The following is a 14651-nucleotide window of genomic DNA, read 5'->3' as shown; positions in this document are numbered from 1 at the left end:
CTCGAAAAGTTTGTAGAGATTGCTTGATGGACGAGGAACTAAAAGAAGTGCTTTGAGTGATAAAGAAAAGATTTTAGGAAGCTCCTAATAAAAACTTGAGCTTAGAAACAAGGAATTTGGTTGTAGATAAAGATAAAGATGTACCGATCAAGGAAGATCGATCTACTAAACACATTTCAAAAACTTTGCTCACTCTCAACACACAAAGGAGTAACAATCAAACATTACATAAAACATATGTACCAGCATGTATGCACAACAACGTTGCTAAACCCTATGATGAATTTTAATTTAAGGAAAATTTTCATTTTACTATATTTTCATGAGCACAGAAATACAAAATAAATTATTTTAGCTCTATTTTCAAAGAAGCAAAATTTAGGGTGTTACAATACAGAAACTCATCATGTGTTATTTTAAAGATTTTCAAAGATAAAATTCTCCAGAATTCTAGCAACTCTAGGAACAGATAAACAACAGCTCATCCTTTCCATATCATATCCATTAATGACTTAGACTTTAGATCAAGTACTCTTCTCACAAGTTCAGGTTTAGAGCAGGTTTAAATTATAACAGTTATGCCTAAACTTGAGAGAAAGCTCAAACTTGAAAACTAGGTACATGGCAAAGCAACTATTTATCATTTCCATGTGAGAGCTTATCACGAGGGTTGATAGCAAACTTTATTTATTAATTTATTTAGCAAACTAAGCAAAGATATAAGCACAAAATTTTTATTTGGGTTTTCATGATTATGCATCTTTTTATTATTTGAGTAAAGTATAAACGCGAGTAGAAACACTTAGCTGGATAAATGGGGGTGCTCTCCCCCAAGCTGGATTTTGACGTAATTTCTTCTGATGTAGCTAGCAGGTGACAGAGGTGTATTTGAATGTCGGCAGCACCCTGACAGTGATTAGGATGTCCTCCGTCTGCTAGTCTTCTTTGATCCTTGAATTTTGTGTAGCTCAAATAGACAACAAAGCTTTGTGGAACTGGTTAAGTGTTAGCATAAATTCTCTTTGCCTTTATCATGTTTGAGCTTCCTCTAATAAATATTACTCTCTTTGGTAGGATTATAAATTTATTTTTATATTCTCATTTTTATAGGACAGGCATATATTTGTTTTATTTTTATGCCACCACAGTGAATGTACTTATGGGTTTTATGCCATGAGCATACACTACAAGAAATTAACTTATACATGACGGTTTGATTCTATCATGGACAAGCGAAAATCCGTCACAGTTAACTATCTGTGACGGTCCATAGGAACGTCATCTATTCCTCGTCAAACATTTTTTGGATCAAAATAGAACGTCACGGGTTGGTTTTTTGGATCGTCATGGATGAACCAGAGGACAACTATAAGAAGAGACTATGATGATGAACTGAATCGTCATGGTTTTGCTGCCATGTCAGCTATTGCCATGTCATTTGGTGATATTGGATTTGACTTGGCTGCCACCTTGCCACATCATCACATATGTTTGTGGCACACTCATGAAACACACATAAACTGGAACAAAGCTCACAATTGACAAATATTGCTCATCATTTTCATTGAAACTATCAATCTGTGTACTTGTACAATATTTCACACGAAATACTAAGGCAATAACCAAGCTACACTCAAGTACCTACAAAACTAAGACGTTGGCTTGTACAACATATAACTCGTATGATTTGCTCGGACAACTAAATCTTTTATCACTAACAAAAATAGCCACCATGAGCACCTTGATCATATTGCCGCAATTCAGAGATAGCCTCACCAAACGCCTGCAAAAAAGAAGAGCAATACCATAATGTATGAGATTGCAACTTTGTTTAAATTAGCAGATAAAATACATAATTACATATCATCACATTTCAGTCAACTTTATGAATTTTTAGGTACAAATCCATCCAGATTCACATTTATCCTTGAATACATAATAATATCACCACCACCACTCCAGTTCGAACTATATAATTCAAAACTCGATAGCAGGTGCAGACTTTAGCCATACTAGTCAGAACTATACATCCTACATTTCACTGCTAAGGTCTGTAAAAAAATGCACATTTTTTTAATTAACTATTTACTTAGAAAATAAAAAGATGCTTCCTGTAGTTGGATTTGGGTAAGGTCATATCTTTTACTAGACGAAAGTTGCACCAGACTCTCACCCTAGTTTCATATACTTTGCCCTTGATTACTTTGCACCATGACGCTGATCCAGTAACCTATTCCCGAGTTGGCTTATCGCAGTGCTTTACTGCTTGGTGTGATGTGGCCTGATCTTATTGTACATATCCCCTGTTTCCTGTTATCCATATATAGGTTGAGCTAGCTCAACATCTCTGAACTTACTAACATTAACAGCTTCTCCAGCTTACCTACTGCATTATCAAAGGATTCCTTGTTCCTGACATGACAAAGAACCCTCCAATTTAAGTAACTGTCATGGATGGACTGACTAGATATACACCATGTGCTTGCCCTAATTATATTTGTAGTTAGTATATATACTGTCATTACTTCCAAAGTTTTTGTCAAATTATTATAAGCTTTGACTCTATTTTGATTTATGCTTTTCCAAAGGACTAACTCCCAGATAATATTGGAGTTTCTATTTCAGCCCATGAGCATGTGTGTTCTATCATATAATTTTGTTTCTAATTGTGTATAGTTATCTGAATGTTTGATTTTACAGGCAAGAGCTGACGATTAGGCCATTTACATTTCTACATAATCATGGCAATGCTTAGACTCAACCAATATGAGCAATTTCCCAATACACTTTCCTCCAAGCAATGACGGAAGCAAGTTATGTGATGCGTCATCAACTAAAAATTCCACAGACAATGACAATAACACATTGACACTGGTTAGATCCAGTTGCCGCGCTCATGGTTCTAGTATGTAATAATTACAGCAATGTATTAAACCAACCATGATATAAAAGAGAAACTTTGTAGCAATGTATTTTTTTTACTAGCTAGCCAATGCATAAGAGAAATCTCCGAATTGTTCAGGCATTAGGCAAGTAAAATTTGAACCAACCACAGAGAGAGAATACCTCTTGTAGAATCTTCGTCCCCAGTGGACATTTTCATCATGAACCTAAGGGTGAAATATGACCACTAGGCAATTAAGCATCCCAGACAAATCGGCAAACTGAGCTGCACATATAGAGGGAAATAAACAAATAGAACTGAACTGCACATATAGAAGGCAATAAACAAATCGGCATGCCTGCTAACCAAACCACACATGGGGGAATCCACTGCGCTAGATCGTGTCCACCATCGTAGCGCTGGCCGAAGCAAGGGGTTGCTACCGGATGTGGCCGCCCATGCACGCTGCCGAGGGAGAGGGAGGGAGCTCACCATACGTGCGCTAGATCTGAGCCCGCACATGCTGCCGAGCGAGAGGGAGGGAGGGAGCTCGCCATACCTGCGCCGGATCTGAGCGGAGAGGGAGAAAGGGAGGGAAGCAGCCGCCGGATCTGCCCGCTCACACACTTATAGCCACGCGCCACCAAGGGAGAGGGAGCTCGCTGTACCTATACCGGATCTGAGTGGAGAGGGAGGGAGGGGGTCACCGGATTTGCGAGCTCCACGTCGAGGGAGAGCTAAGGAGGGAGGGAGCCTGCCAGGGAAGAGGGAGGGAGGGAGGCTATCGGTTCTGACTTCTAAGAGGAGAGAGGGAAGAAGAGAGGGAGAAAGAGAGATCCGCACGGGGGAGGAAGAGAGAAGGAGGGCGCCGCCTAGGTGAGAGAGAGAGAGGGGAAGATAGATGAGGCCCTGTTTATAGTTTCTAAAAATTTCTAAAGAATTTTTAAGATTTCCAGTTACATCAACTCTTTGAACCCGTACATAGGGTATTAAATATAGATAAAAAATAACTAATTGTATAGTTTACCTATAATTTGCAAGACAATTTTTTAAGACTAGTTAGTCAATGATTGGATAATAATTGTCAAATACAAATGAAAGTGCTACAATACATGCGAGCGAGGGACACTAGGTCTTGGGCTTGATATCCAATATTCTAGATCCTACATCATTTACACAAGAAAATGATGTGTGACGTCTAACCGTGACAATAACTAAATCAGTCGTCATAGATGTTTCTGTAGGGTCGAGATGGCGAACTAGAGGGGGGTGAATAGTCCTTTGTAAAACTTATCACGCCGGCTAAGCGAAACAAATGCGGAATTAAAACTATCGGTCTAGCCAAGACTACACCCCTCTATCTAAGTTCTCTAGCACCTTGAAAAGATTCTAAACAAGCAAACAAGGTGCTACCTTAGCAAGAGCTCACCTAATCAATTCTAGGAGCAAGGTCACAAACCTATGCAACTAGTACTTTGCAAACCGGGGGAGTTCCTACACAAACTAGTGAGGCAAAGCACACAAAGCCTAAGCTCACTAGCAAGCTCAATAACAAGGCAACCAATGTCAAATTAGAGAGCGCAAATTACTTAGCTACACAAACTAAGCAATGTGACTAACAAGGTTACACAAACCAAATTAGTCACGCAAGGGAACTAGTTCTAGCTACACAAGCAAGAAGGTAACTAGCAAGCTACACAAGCTAACTAATTACAAGAGCAACTACACAAGCACAAATATATGAATGTAAATACAAGCTTGTGTTAGGGACTTGCAAACCAACGGGAAGAACAAGAGTTGACACGATGATTTTCTCCCGAGGTTCACTTGGTTGCCACCAAGCTACGTCCCTGTTGAGACAAGCTCCAAGGTTGCCGCCGGTCCTCTTGCTAGTGGTGACCCGCAAGTCACACTCTCCCACGTGGAGTGTTTACCACAAGCTCTAGCACTTGACCCGGCCGGACCACTTGTCGCTCTTCACGTCTCGCTCAACTAGAGTTGCTCTTCGCGATCCCCGCAGGGTGAGCACCGTACCCCTCACAATCTCTTCTCTGGAGCACCGCACAATCTCCTTGCGTGCTTCGACGGAGTCACAAGCCACCAAGCCGTCTAGGGGGTGGCAACCTCCAAGAGTAACAAGCACCACCGGCTTGCAACACGAACACCTAGTGCCACTCGATGCAATCTCTCAATGCAACACACTAGAAACACTCACTCGCTATTGATTCGCACTCTTGCAAGCACAAGTGAGTTAGAGGCTTTTCTAGCACTCCCCAAGCATGGACACTAAGTCCCAAGGGTGCTCAGCACCAGCCAAGGCCGGCCACCACTTCTATTTATAGCCCCAAGGGCTAAACTAGCCGTTGCCCCTTCACTGGGCAAAACACGTGGGCACCGGACGCTCAACTCCTAGCGTTCGGTGCTCAGGCGTCAGCCACGTGTCACTAGCCATTTGAACTCGACCGTTGCCGCCAACGGCTACTTCGCACGCGCGCCTGCACAGCACCACCGGACGCTCAACAAGTCCACACCGAACGCGTCCGGTGCTCACCGGACTCGTGCACAGAGAGCTCCGCAAACTCGCACGGTCACCGGACAAGAGCCACCGGACGCACCACAGAGCGTCCGGTGCTCACCGGACTCATGCGCAGAGAGGGTCGCCAAACCGCCCGCACACCAGACACTGACCACCGGACTCTCTCCGGTGCGTCCAGTGCACTCTGCTGCACCCGACAGCACACCGGACGCTAAAGGCCAGCGTCCGGTGCCTCCGCGCAGAGCGTCCGGTGAGTGTTTCTCAATGAAAAACACTCCCGCGACTTCTCCAAATTTCCCACCGGCGCAATAGAAAATATGCACTTCATTTTCTCGAAAAGCGCCAAATCCCGCCTCGCAAGCTCGGCAGGAGGGAGAGAGGAACCCACACCCCTCTCAACCCTAGGAACTCCACCTCCTTTGTAAATGTGCCAACACCACCAAGTGTACACCACCATGTGCAAGTGTGTTAGCTTTTCACAAACATTTTCTCAAAGGATAGATGGTTGAGGCTTGAATCTTGTATTTTTTGATGGACATCACCATATGTGTTGGAATGACATTACTTGAATTGCTCTTGAGATACCACATAGGATCTTTGACCTTGATACCATTTGGTGGGGCACTCCCCCTATGTCATAGCATGGGTCATTCACTTGTCAATCTTGTTGGTGAGGGAACTTTTCTTTGCTTGATGATCACTTAAAGTTGAGGATCACTTGTGGAATCACCTTCTTGTATGATAGATACCATATGTATAAATGTGATATTTGGAATATCTTGTCCGATATCATATGGGATTCTTCTATCAATTAAGGTCTTCTAGTATGGAACCACTTGTTTGCTATCTTGAACATTTTCTATCATCATCCTGAGTACCATTTGTAGGATACCAATTGAAGAAACATTAAAGTCTAGATATCCATTTGCATTGTTGTCTTGTTCTTGTACTCTAATCATCATGAGCTTCTAATTGTAGACTTGAACTATGTTGATTTGCCTAAGCTTCAAAGTCCAGTTTGAACCAATGACAAGCTTTTTCACACCTCACATTAAGGGTTATCTTGCCAATGTTGTACTTGTCACTTGTTAACAATCCAAAATAGATCAAGTAGTTGCGTTCACTAGCTCATGAATAAACTCATATACATACCACTAGATCAACTAATCATTCAAGCAATAGTGGTAGGTTATGAATTTAAAACTTTTCATTTGTCATGCATGATCCTATGAAGCATGTACTATATGCACTAACTGCATACTAGTAAAGGATGAAATGATCATGTACATTACAATGATACCTTTGCTATCTTGGAGTAGAGGATAGTAAACAAGATTCCAATTTAGCTCCAAATAGCAATGTGAAGTCCAACTATAAGCTTGGTGAAGATCAATTATAAATGCCAATTGATAGATCAAATCTTCACCCATATGAAATGAAAACCACTTTATAATCAAGTGTACTATCTTGTTGTGGTTGACTTGCTTCTTCTTTTGACCATTGCTTGCATGAGAGAACTACTAAGAATATCACTTGAAATAGCATGACTAGCTCTCTTTTGGGTTGTTGCTTGCTTTCTTGATCAATCCTTTTGATTGCTTCAACTAAGCATCTCAAATGTCCTTTAGATCACCACTTCTATGTTAGCCTTCCAAGCACCACACTGGGTTTACCCACTCCTCGGGCGGCACGCCCCTCACATAGGGAGAAGTGACCTCTCTCCAAAGAACTATTCTTGACACTCACTTGAATTGCCTTTGATTGATTGATTCAAGTGATGGACTTAATATGATGAGTAACCATGAATCCTTCTTTAAGTCCTTTTCTTTCTACTTGTTTAAGTCCTTTTATTTCTACCAAATGATTTCCAATAGTTACTAGAACTTAAACTTCATTTTCATCTTGAGTTTGATCTTGATCTTTAATTTGAGTACTAAAAGTGTACACCAAGTACATTCCACAATCAAATGACCTTGTACTCATTACTTGTCATGCTTCTAGATCAATTCAAAACCAAACTTAGGTGCCTCAAATACTTGTAATCATGTTTCCAACTTGAGGACCTTTCAATCAAAGTGACTCTAGATCAATCCGATAATTGTCACTTTTCTGGCAGATTCTGTAACCTTTAAGGAAATATCCATATCTCACAATGTACAGATCCAAATGCCACGAAATTTGGTGGAGATGTGATTCACTAAGTCATCTAGCAGCTGTAATAATTTGAGCTTCATTTGACTTCTAGATTGCTACCAGATTTCAATTCTTCCACCATTGCTACATGCCTGCTGCACTATAGCTGATAAGATCCACTCCAAAACCGAAGTATCCCTTATCCAATTCTCATGAAATTTCTACAGCATCTTCTACGATAATTGTACAGCATGCATACCAAATTTCAAGCCATTCCAAATAGATTTGATCACTCAAACTCAGACTTGATCACTGCTAGCTCAGTTTTTCAAAAATGAACAGAGAGAGGAACCCACACCCCTCTCAACCCTAGGAACTCCACCTCCTTTGTAAATGTGCCAACACCACCAAGTGTACACCACCATGTGCAAGTGTGTTAGCTTTTCACAAACATTTTCTCAAAGGAGTTAGCCTCTCAAACTTGCCACGCCACTCGATCCTAACACGTATGCAAAGTTAGATCGCTCAAGTGGCACTAGATGACCGATATGCAAACAAGTTTGCCCCTCTTGATAGTATAGCCATCTATCCTAAATCCAGTCATAAACTTCTCTACTCACCTATGACCGGTGAAATGGAAATGCCCTAGGTTATACCTTTGCCTTGCGCTTTCCATTCCATCTCCTCCAATGTTGATGCAACACATGCACCAACCAATCACCAAATGATATGATCCACTTCATATCATCATGTGACCGTATTGGTTCATCGATCTTGACCTCACTTGCTCTTCACCGTTGCCTCGGTCCATCGGCGCCAAGTCTTGCTCAAGCTTCACCGTCACACGCGGTCCCTCGCTTCAAAGCCTCCGACTTGCCCTTCACTCTTGCAACCGGTCCATCGAGCCAAGCCTCATCTTCATCTTCTCCACCTTGGTCACATGACTCCATGTCATGTCTCATATGCAATGAGCTCCTCCATCATCACATAATTACCTGTGGACTAATCTCCTGTGTATCTCACATAAATACTATTAGTCCACCTAAGTTGTCACTCAATTACCAAAACCAAACAAGGACCTTTCAGTTTCACCTCAGAAATAAACCGTCACAGATGATAGAATTCTATGATGTTTTCTTCAAATGTCGTCAGTAAACCGTCATGTAAAGCCTTATTTCTTGTAGTGATACTCACATGGGGCTTACTATTTTTAACATTTTTATTTTCTTTTCAAGATGATATGAACCTAATTAACTAAGCAAACTATTTTAAATAATTGAAAGGAAAAAGATAACTACCAAGTTTACCTCTTGGCATGGCGTTCGGTGTTTTTAAGTCCTCCGAACGGGACTCTCCGTTTTCTCAGTCGTCCTGGGATTCGCTGGATGGCGTAGTCGGTGATTCCGGTGGCGCCTCCTCTTCATGTATAACTATCTTCTCTTTCTGACTCGGTGCTACAGTCTCCTCAGGACAGTTCTGTTCAAGCTGTATGTCTTCAGACCTTACCACTTCTCCTTCGTAGTCTGTCCATCCGTCCTTGATGATTTGCCTGGTTGCGGTTGCGTGTCCTGACTTGCTTAGAGTCTTCAACAATATAGTTAGGGTCAGTAAAATAGCGGCGTACTTTTTTAGAGGGGAAGTGCATATGGACTTCTCCGGTTCCAATGTAGATGATTGCTTTAACAGTGCTGAGGAACGGTCTCTCAAGGATGATGGGTGGATCACACTCGTATTCTCCCATGTCAATAATCTTCAACCTTTCGGAATGTCTGATCTGCCATCTGGAGCTGGGTCATCCTTTTTGGTCAGAAACGGTGACTTAAGTCGATGATCTTGACCTCCTTGAACTGCAGTGACCGTCTTAGCTGACTCGGTCCACATTTGATTGTTCCTGTTCCTCCTATTGGTCCTTTCCTTGGTTCATGTTGGGATTGCTCTGAGATTTGTGTAGTCTTGTTCTTGAAGGAAAATGTCTCCTTCTTCCCCTTGATGTAGAAACTGATCTTGACAGCACTAGCGTAGATGACAACTCCCGAGGTGTTCAGGAATGGCCTCCCTAGGATGATGGGTGCCCTCTCATCAGTTCCAGTCTCTATCACCACGAAGTCTGCTGGGGCATACAAGGTACTAACTCGGACCCAGAGGTTCTTCTGGAAGTCCACCATGCCGATGGAGATCGGGATGACGGGGCGTCCTGGATTGCCTCTCTGAGTAGTTAGGCCTCTGTTGATTCCAACCTTGATTTTGTTGAGGGCGGTTATAATAGTAGTAGTTGTTGATGTAGTTTACGTCCTCAAGCATCTCAGGGCAGTGATTGCCTGAGTATCCAGTATCTCCAGTGTGTTTGTGCTCGTAGATCCAGGTCCATCACTTGGTGGAGTTTGGGAGTTAAAACTCCTTCAGGTTTTGCTCGAACTGTACCTGTTCATAAAGACAAGGTAGAGATCAAGTGCATGGGCCCTGTTGGTGGAAAACATCAACAGAACCAAAAGTGTATTTGTTCTTCCCTAACCTTAAACATAGTGAGCAAGACAAAGTTGATGGATAATAAGATTATGAGTGTAGCATTTAAAACATTTGTCAGATCAGATTGCTCAACCTTATGGAAAGGTAATCTATCTATATTTATGTTTTGTTTATATCTTCCAAATATTGAATGTGCAAAATTTTGGCTTATATGATTAGGAGTGTGGGATCACGAAGGTAGTACTAAGAACAAAGATTAAAGGACTAAACATGTTGAATTAATTGAGTTGGTTAATTTGGAGTTACAAATCATACATGTTTGTCTCTTTATTTTATGTGAACGCCAGAACCAAGGAGGAGCTTATAAAAGCGATAGTCAAGTACCTTAAGATGTTACCTTACTTGAAGAGTGATGGTACAGTATCACCTTGTGGAAACTCTCCTTTCTTAGCGGTTGTGCATCGTGTTTGTGGCATTCTTTGTCTTGTTCCATGGATCATCTCTCTACGATGAATGAGCAATTTCTTCCTTGTGCAAATCGTTAAACTTCATGTGTCTCCTTTATCCCCAATGTGAGTTTGTATGTCAGGACTTCCCAGGTTGATATTGAAAGTTTTCCTAGAGGGGTTAGTTCGACAAAATATATCAAAGCCTACTCAAGCAGTTTTTAGTTTAGTAACCAAACTAGACTCCATGTCTAATCAGATTAAGGAAGGCTATTTAACCTAAGCACCATGCTTAATTTAAAAGCCAATAGAAGTATGTACAGTACTTCCAAACTAACACTTACTAGGATAAACATAGGTAACATGATGGCTTTTATAGAGATCTACTTAAGTGGAGATGAAGTAGTGTGACTTGTATTTAACAAATTAAGCATGTCTCAAAGGTAGGGACAACCAACATAGCAACTTGGCAAAGGATGTTTTCATGTGAAGTACTCCCCCAAGCTTGAATTTTGCAAAATTCAAGATTGGATCCATATATCATATTTCATGGTTGACCTAGTATTAATGTAGTTTGCAAGAATGAATTATAGTATCTTTTCATGATCTTAGAATGTAGGATAGTTCAAATAATTGGTTTGTTAATATCACTTGATTTATTTTTATTACTACATAATGTCCATTGTATAATTTAGTAGATTTGTTGAAGTAACTAGACAAATAAAGGATATTATTAGGTTCCTCTTTAATCATACATGTTTACTAGTAAATGTGGAATTTATAATTGTTTAAAAATTGAGTATGGATAGTAGATGGCAACCGTGACCGGGTCTTCGGTCTCTCAACGGGTTCAAAAGCGATACCGGCCGGAACTCCCTCTCATTACTTGTGGCAAGTGTGGGCAGAAAATTGTGATGGAGTACAAAGTGTCAAAAGAGGGAGTAAACAAGGGTCGTATATTCTACAAGTGTCCGGATCGTAATGTGAGTTATTTCCAGAACTTTACATATATGTGCTTATTTTTTTAAATGATATTAATTAAACTTTTGATTCTCTCTTTTAATTTCAGTGGGACGGTACCGGCGGATGTACAGGTTGGTACTGGGAGGAAGAATACATTGAACACATCAAAAAATCTTTTGCACAGGTGGTTGAGGCTGAAGGTGATGAGGCAGTGAGCCGGCGAAAGGAGTTCAATGATGTTGATCAAGCGAATGATCTATCTATTATAGTTGAGATCGGACGCGAACTAATTATGTTGCTTAAGTGCATTTTAGTTTTTGTTTTTTAGTGCTAGTTGTGATTATATTTGTTGTAGCCAAGCTTGCTTGAATTAATCAACTATGTGTGTTAGACATATTGTGCAATAAGATGAGAAACTATATGTGTACATGGTTTTCATAATATATATGTTATATTTAATGCAGATGGTAACACGTAATTGGATGTATAATGCTGATCGGCGCTCCGAAGAGTTTATTAATGGCGTGCACTATTTCTTAAGTGTGGCCGAGACAAATAAGAGGGACGGTTTCATGTGTTGTCCATTTGCCGTGTGCAAAAATTTGACGGAATATTCTAACTCAAGAACTCTTCATTCACACTTATTAAAGTCTGGTTTTGTACCAAACTATATTTGTTGGACCAAGCATGGAGAAAGCGGGATTATAATGGATGAAGGTGAAGAAGAAGAAGAAGAATTGGACCACACCAATATTATTGCTCAGTACGGTGGCTTCAATGATGTTGCAATGGGGGGAGATAATGAAGAAGAGGTAGCGGCAGAAGATGATCGGGGCGATGATGCTTTTGGTGATGCCATCCGTGATGCACAAAGAGAATGTGAAAGTGATAAAGAGAAAGCCGAGTTCGAGCGCATGCTAGAGGACCACGGGAAATTGCTATATCCCACCGCTGAAGAGGGGCAAAAAAAGCTAGGTACCACACTGGAATTGCTGCAATGGAAGGCAAAGAATGGTACATCTGACAAGGTATTTGGGCAGTTATTGAAGATCATAAAAAAGATGCTTTCGAAAGACAACAAATTGCCCACCACTACGTATGAAGCAAAACAAGTTGTCTGCCCTTTGGGATTAGAAATCCAGAAGATACACGCATGTCCTAATGATTGCATCCTCTACCGTGGGGAGGAATACGAGAATTTGGATGCATGTCCAGTATGTAAGGCATCACGGTATAAGATCAGGCGAGATGATCGTGGCGATGTTGAGGGTGAAGAACGTCATAGGAAGAAAATTCCTGCCACGGTTATGTGGTATGCTCCTATAATACCACGATTAAAACGTCTGTTCAGAAACAAGGACAATGCAAAGTTGTTGTGGTGGTATAAAGAAGACCGTAAGATAGACAATATGCTAAGACACCCTGCCGATGGATCCCAGTGGAGAGCGATAGACAGAGAATTCCCAGATTTTGCATATGATGCTAGAAACTTGCGGTTCGCCTTAAGTACAGATGGTATGAATCCTTTCTATGAGCAGAGCAGTAGTCACAACACTTGGCCAGTTACTCTATGTATCTACAACCTTCCTCCATGGCTATGCATGAAGCGGAAGTTTATTATGATGCCAGTGCTTATCCAAGGACTGAAGCAACCTGGCAATGACATAGATGTCTACCTGAGGCCATTAGTTGAGGAACTTCAACTTTTATGGAGCAAACTAGGAGTTCGCATGTGGGATGAGTACAAACAAGAGCACTTTGACCTACGAGCATTGCTGTTTGTAACAATCAATGATTGGCCAGCTCTGAGTAATCTTTCAGGCCAGTCAAACAAGGGATATAATGCATGCACACATTGTTATGAAGACCTTGACTGTGTAGTTTTGAAAAAATGTCAAAACGTCGTGTACCTTGGCCACCGTCGGTTTCTTCCTGTGAACCACCCAGTACGAAAGAAAGGCAAGCATTTTAAAAGCAAGGCAGACCACCGGACCAAACCTCTCAATCGAACCGGGGACGATGTACTCGAAATGGTCAAGGATATAAAAGTGGTATTTGGAAAGGGACGAGGCAGCGAACCTATTCGCAAGGATGCTAAGGGACACATACCCATGTGGAAGAAGAAATCCATATTTTGGGAGCTACCTTACTGGAATGTCCTAGAGGTCCGCAATGCGATCGACATGATGCATCTGACAAAGAATCTTTGTGTGAACTTGCTTGGATTCATGGGTGTCTAAGGGAAGTCTAAGGATTCACTTGAAGCACGACAAGACTTGCAGTGCATGAAAGAACAAGACAACCTGCATCCAGAAAAGATAGATGATGGACGTCATTACTTAAGCCCTGCTAGCTACACTCTGAGCAAAGAAGAGAAGGAAAGCATGTTTGAATGTCTTAGCAGCATCAAGGTCCCATCTGGATTCTCCTCCAATATCAAGGGAATAATTAATGTGCCAGAGAAGAAATTCCTGAACTTGAAGTCCCATGACTGTCACATTCTAAAGACGCAATTGCTGCCGGTGGTTTTAAGAGGAATTTTACCTCCACACGTACGTCTAGGCACCGTAAAGCTATGTGCATTCCTCAATGCAATTTCTCAGAAGGCAATCAATCCAGAGCAACTAGCTACTCTGCAGAATGATGTCATTCAATGTCTCGTCAGCTTTGAGTTGGTGTTCCCTCCATCCTTCTTCGATATCATGACACACCTCCTAGTTCATTTGATCAAAGAGATTCGTATTCTCGGTCTTGTGTTCCTACACAACATGTTCCCCTTCGAGAGATTCATGGGTGTCCTAAAGAAATATGCCCATAGTCGTTCCTGACCAGAAGGAAGCATTGCCAAGGGCTACGGAATAGAGGAGGTCATAGAGTTCTGTGTTGACTTTATTCTAGACCTTGACCCAATTGGCATTCCTGAATCTCGACACGAGGGCAGACTCAGCGGAAAGGGAACACTTGGGAAGAAAACATATATTGGTACAGGAGACGATTACTTCAATAAAGCACACTACACAGTTCTCCAGAACTCCTCATTGGTGGAACCATATGTTGAGGTACACAAAGATTTCCTACGGTCCCAGTGGCCCGGGAAGAATGAAGCTTGGATAATGCGTCCGCACATGGAAACTTTTGGCGATTGGTTGCGCAAAAAATGTCAAGGTGATGAAAACATTGATGAGTGTTGACGGTCCTTAAGTACTAAATTTAATCATCAACT

General features: G+C 41.4%; 1 long non-coding RNA gene across 1 annotated transcript; it reads right to left on the bottom strand.

Moving 5' to 3' along the window:
• Positions 1539 to 3733, bottom strand: LOC110437154. Its single transcript, XR_002455293.1, has 3 exons — positions 3251 to 3733; positions 3067 to 3169; positions 1539 to 1783 (listed from the first exon to the last, which is right to left on the bottom strand). It is a non-coding gene; the product is annotated as an uncharacterized LOC110437154 (long non-coding RNA).

The sequence above is a fragment of the Sorghum bicolor genome, chromosome 7 (genome assembly GCF_000003195.3).
Source record: "Sorghum bicolor cultivar BTx623 chromosome 7, Sorghum_bicolor_NCBIv3, whole genome shotgun sequence".
Lineage (NCBI taxonomy): Eukaryota > Viridiplantae > Streptophyta > Magnoliopsida > Poales > Poaceae > Sorghum > Sorghum bicolor.
The sequence above is the reverse complement of the archived record's forward strand: the minus strand, read 5'-3'. Positions and strand labels throughout refer to the sequence as shown.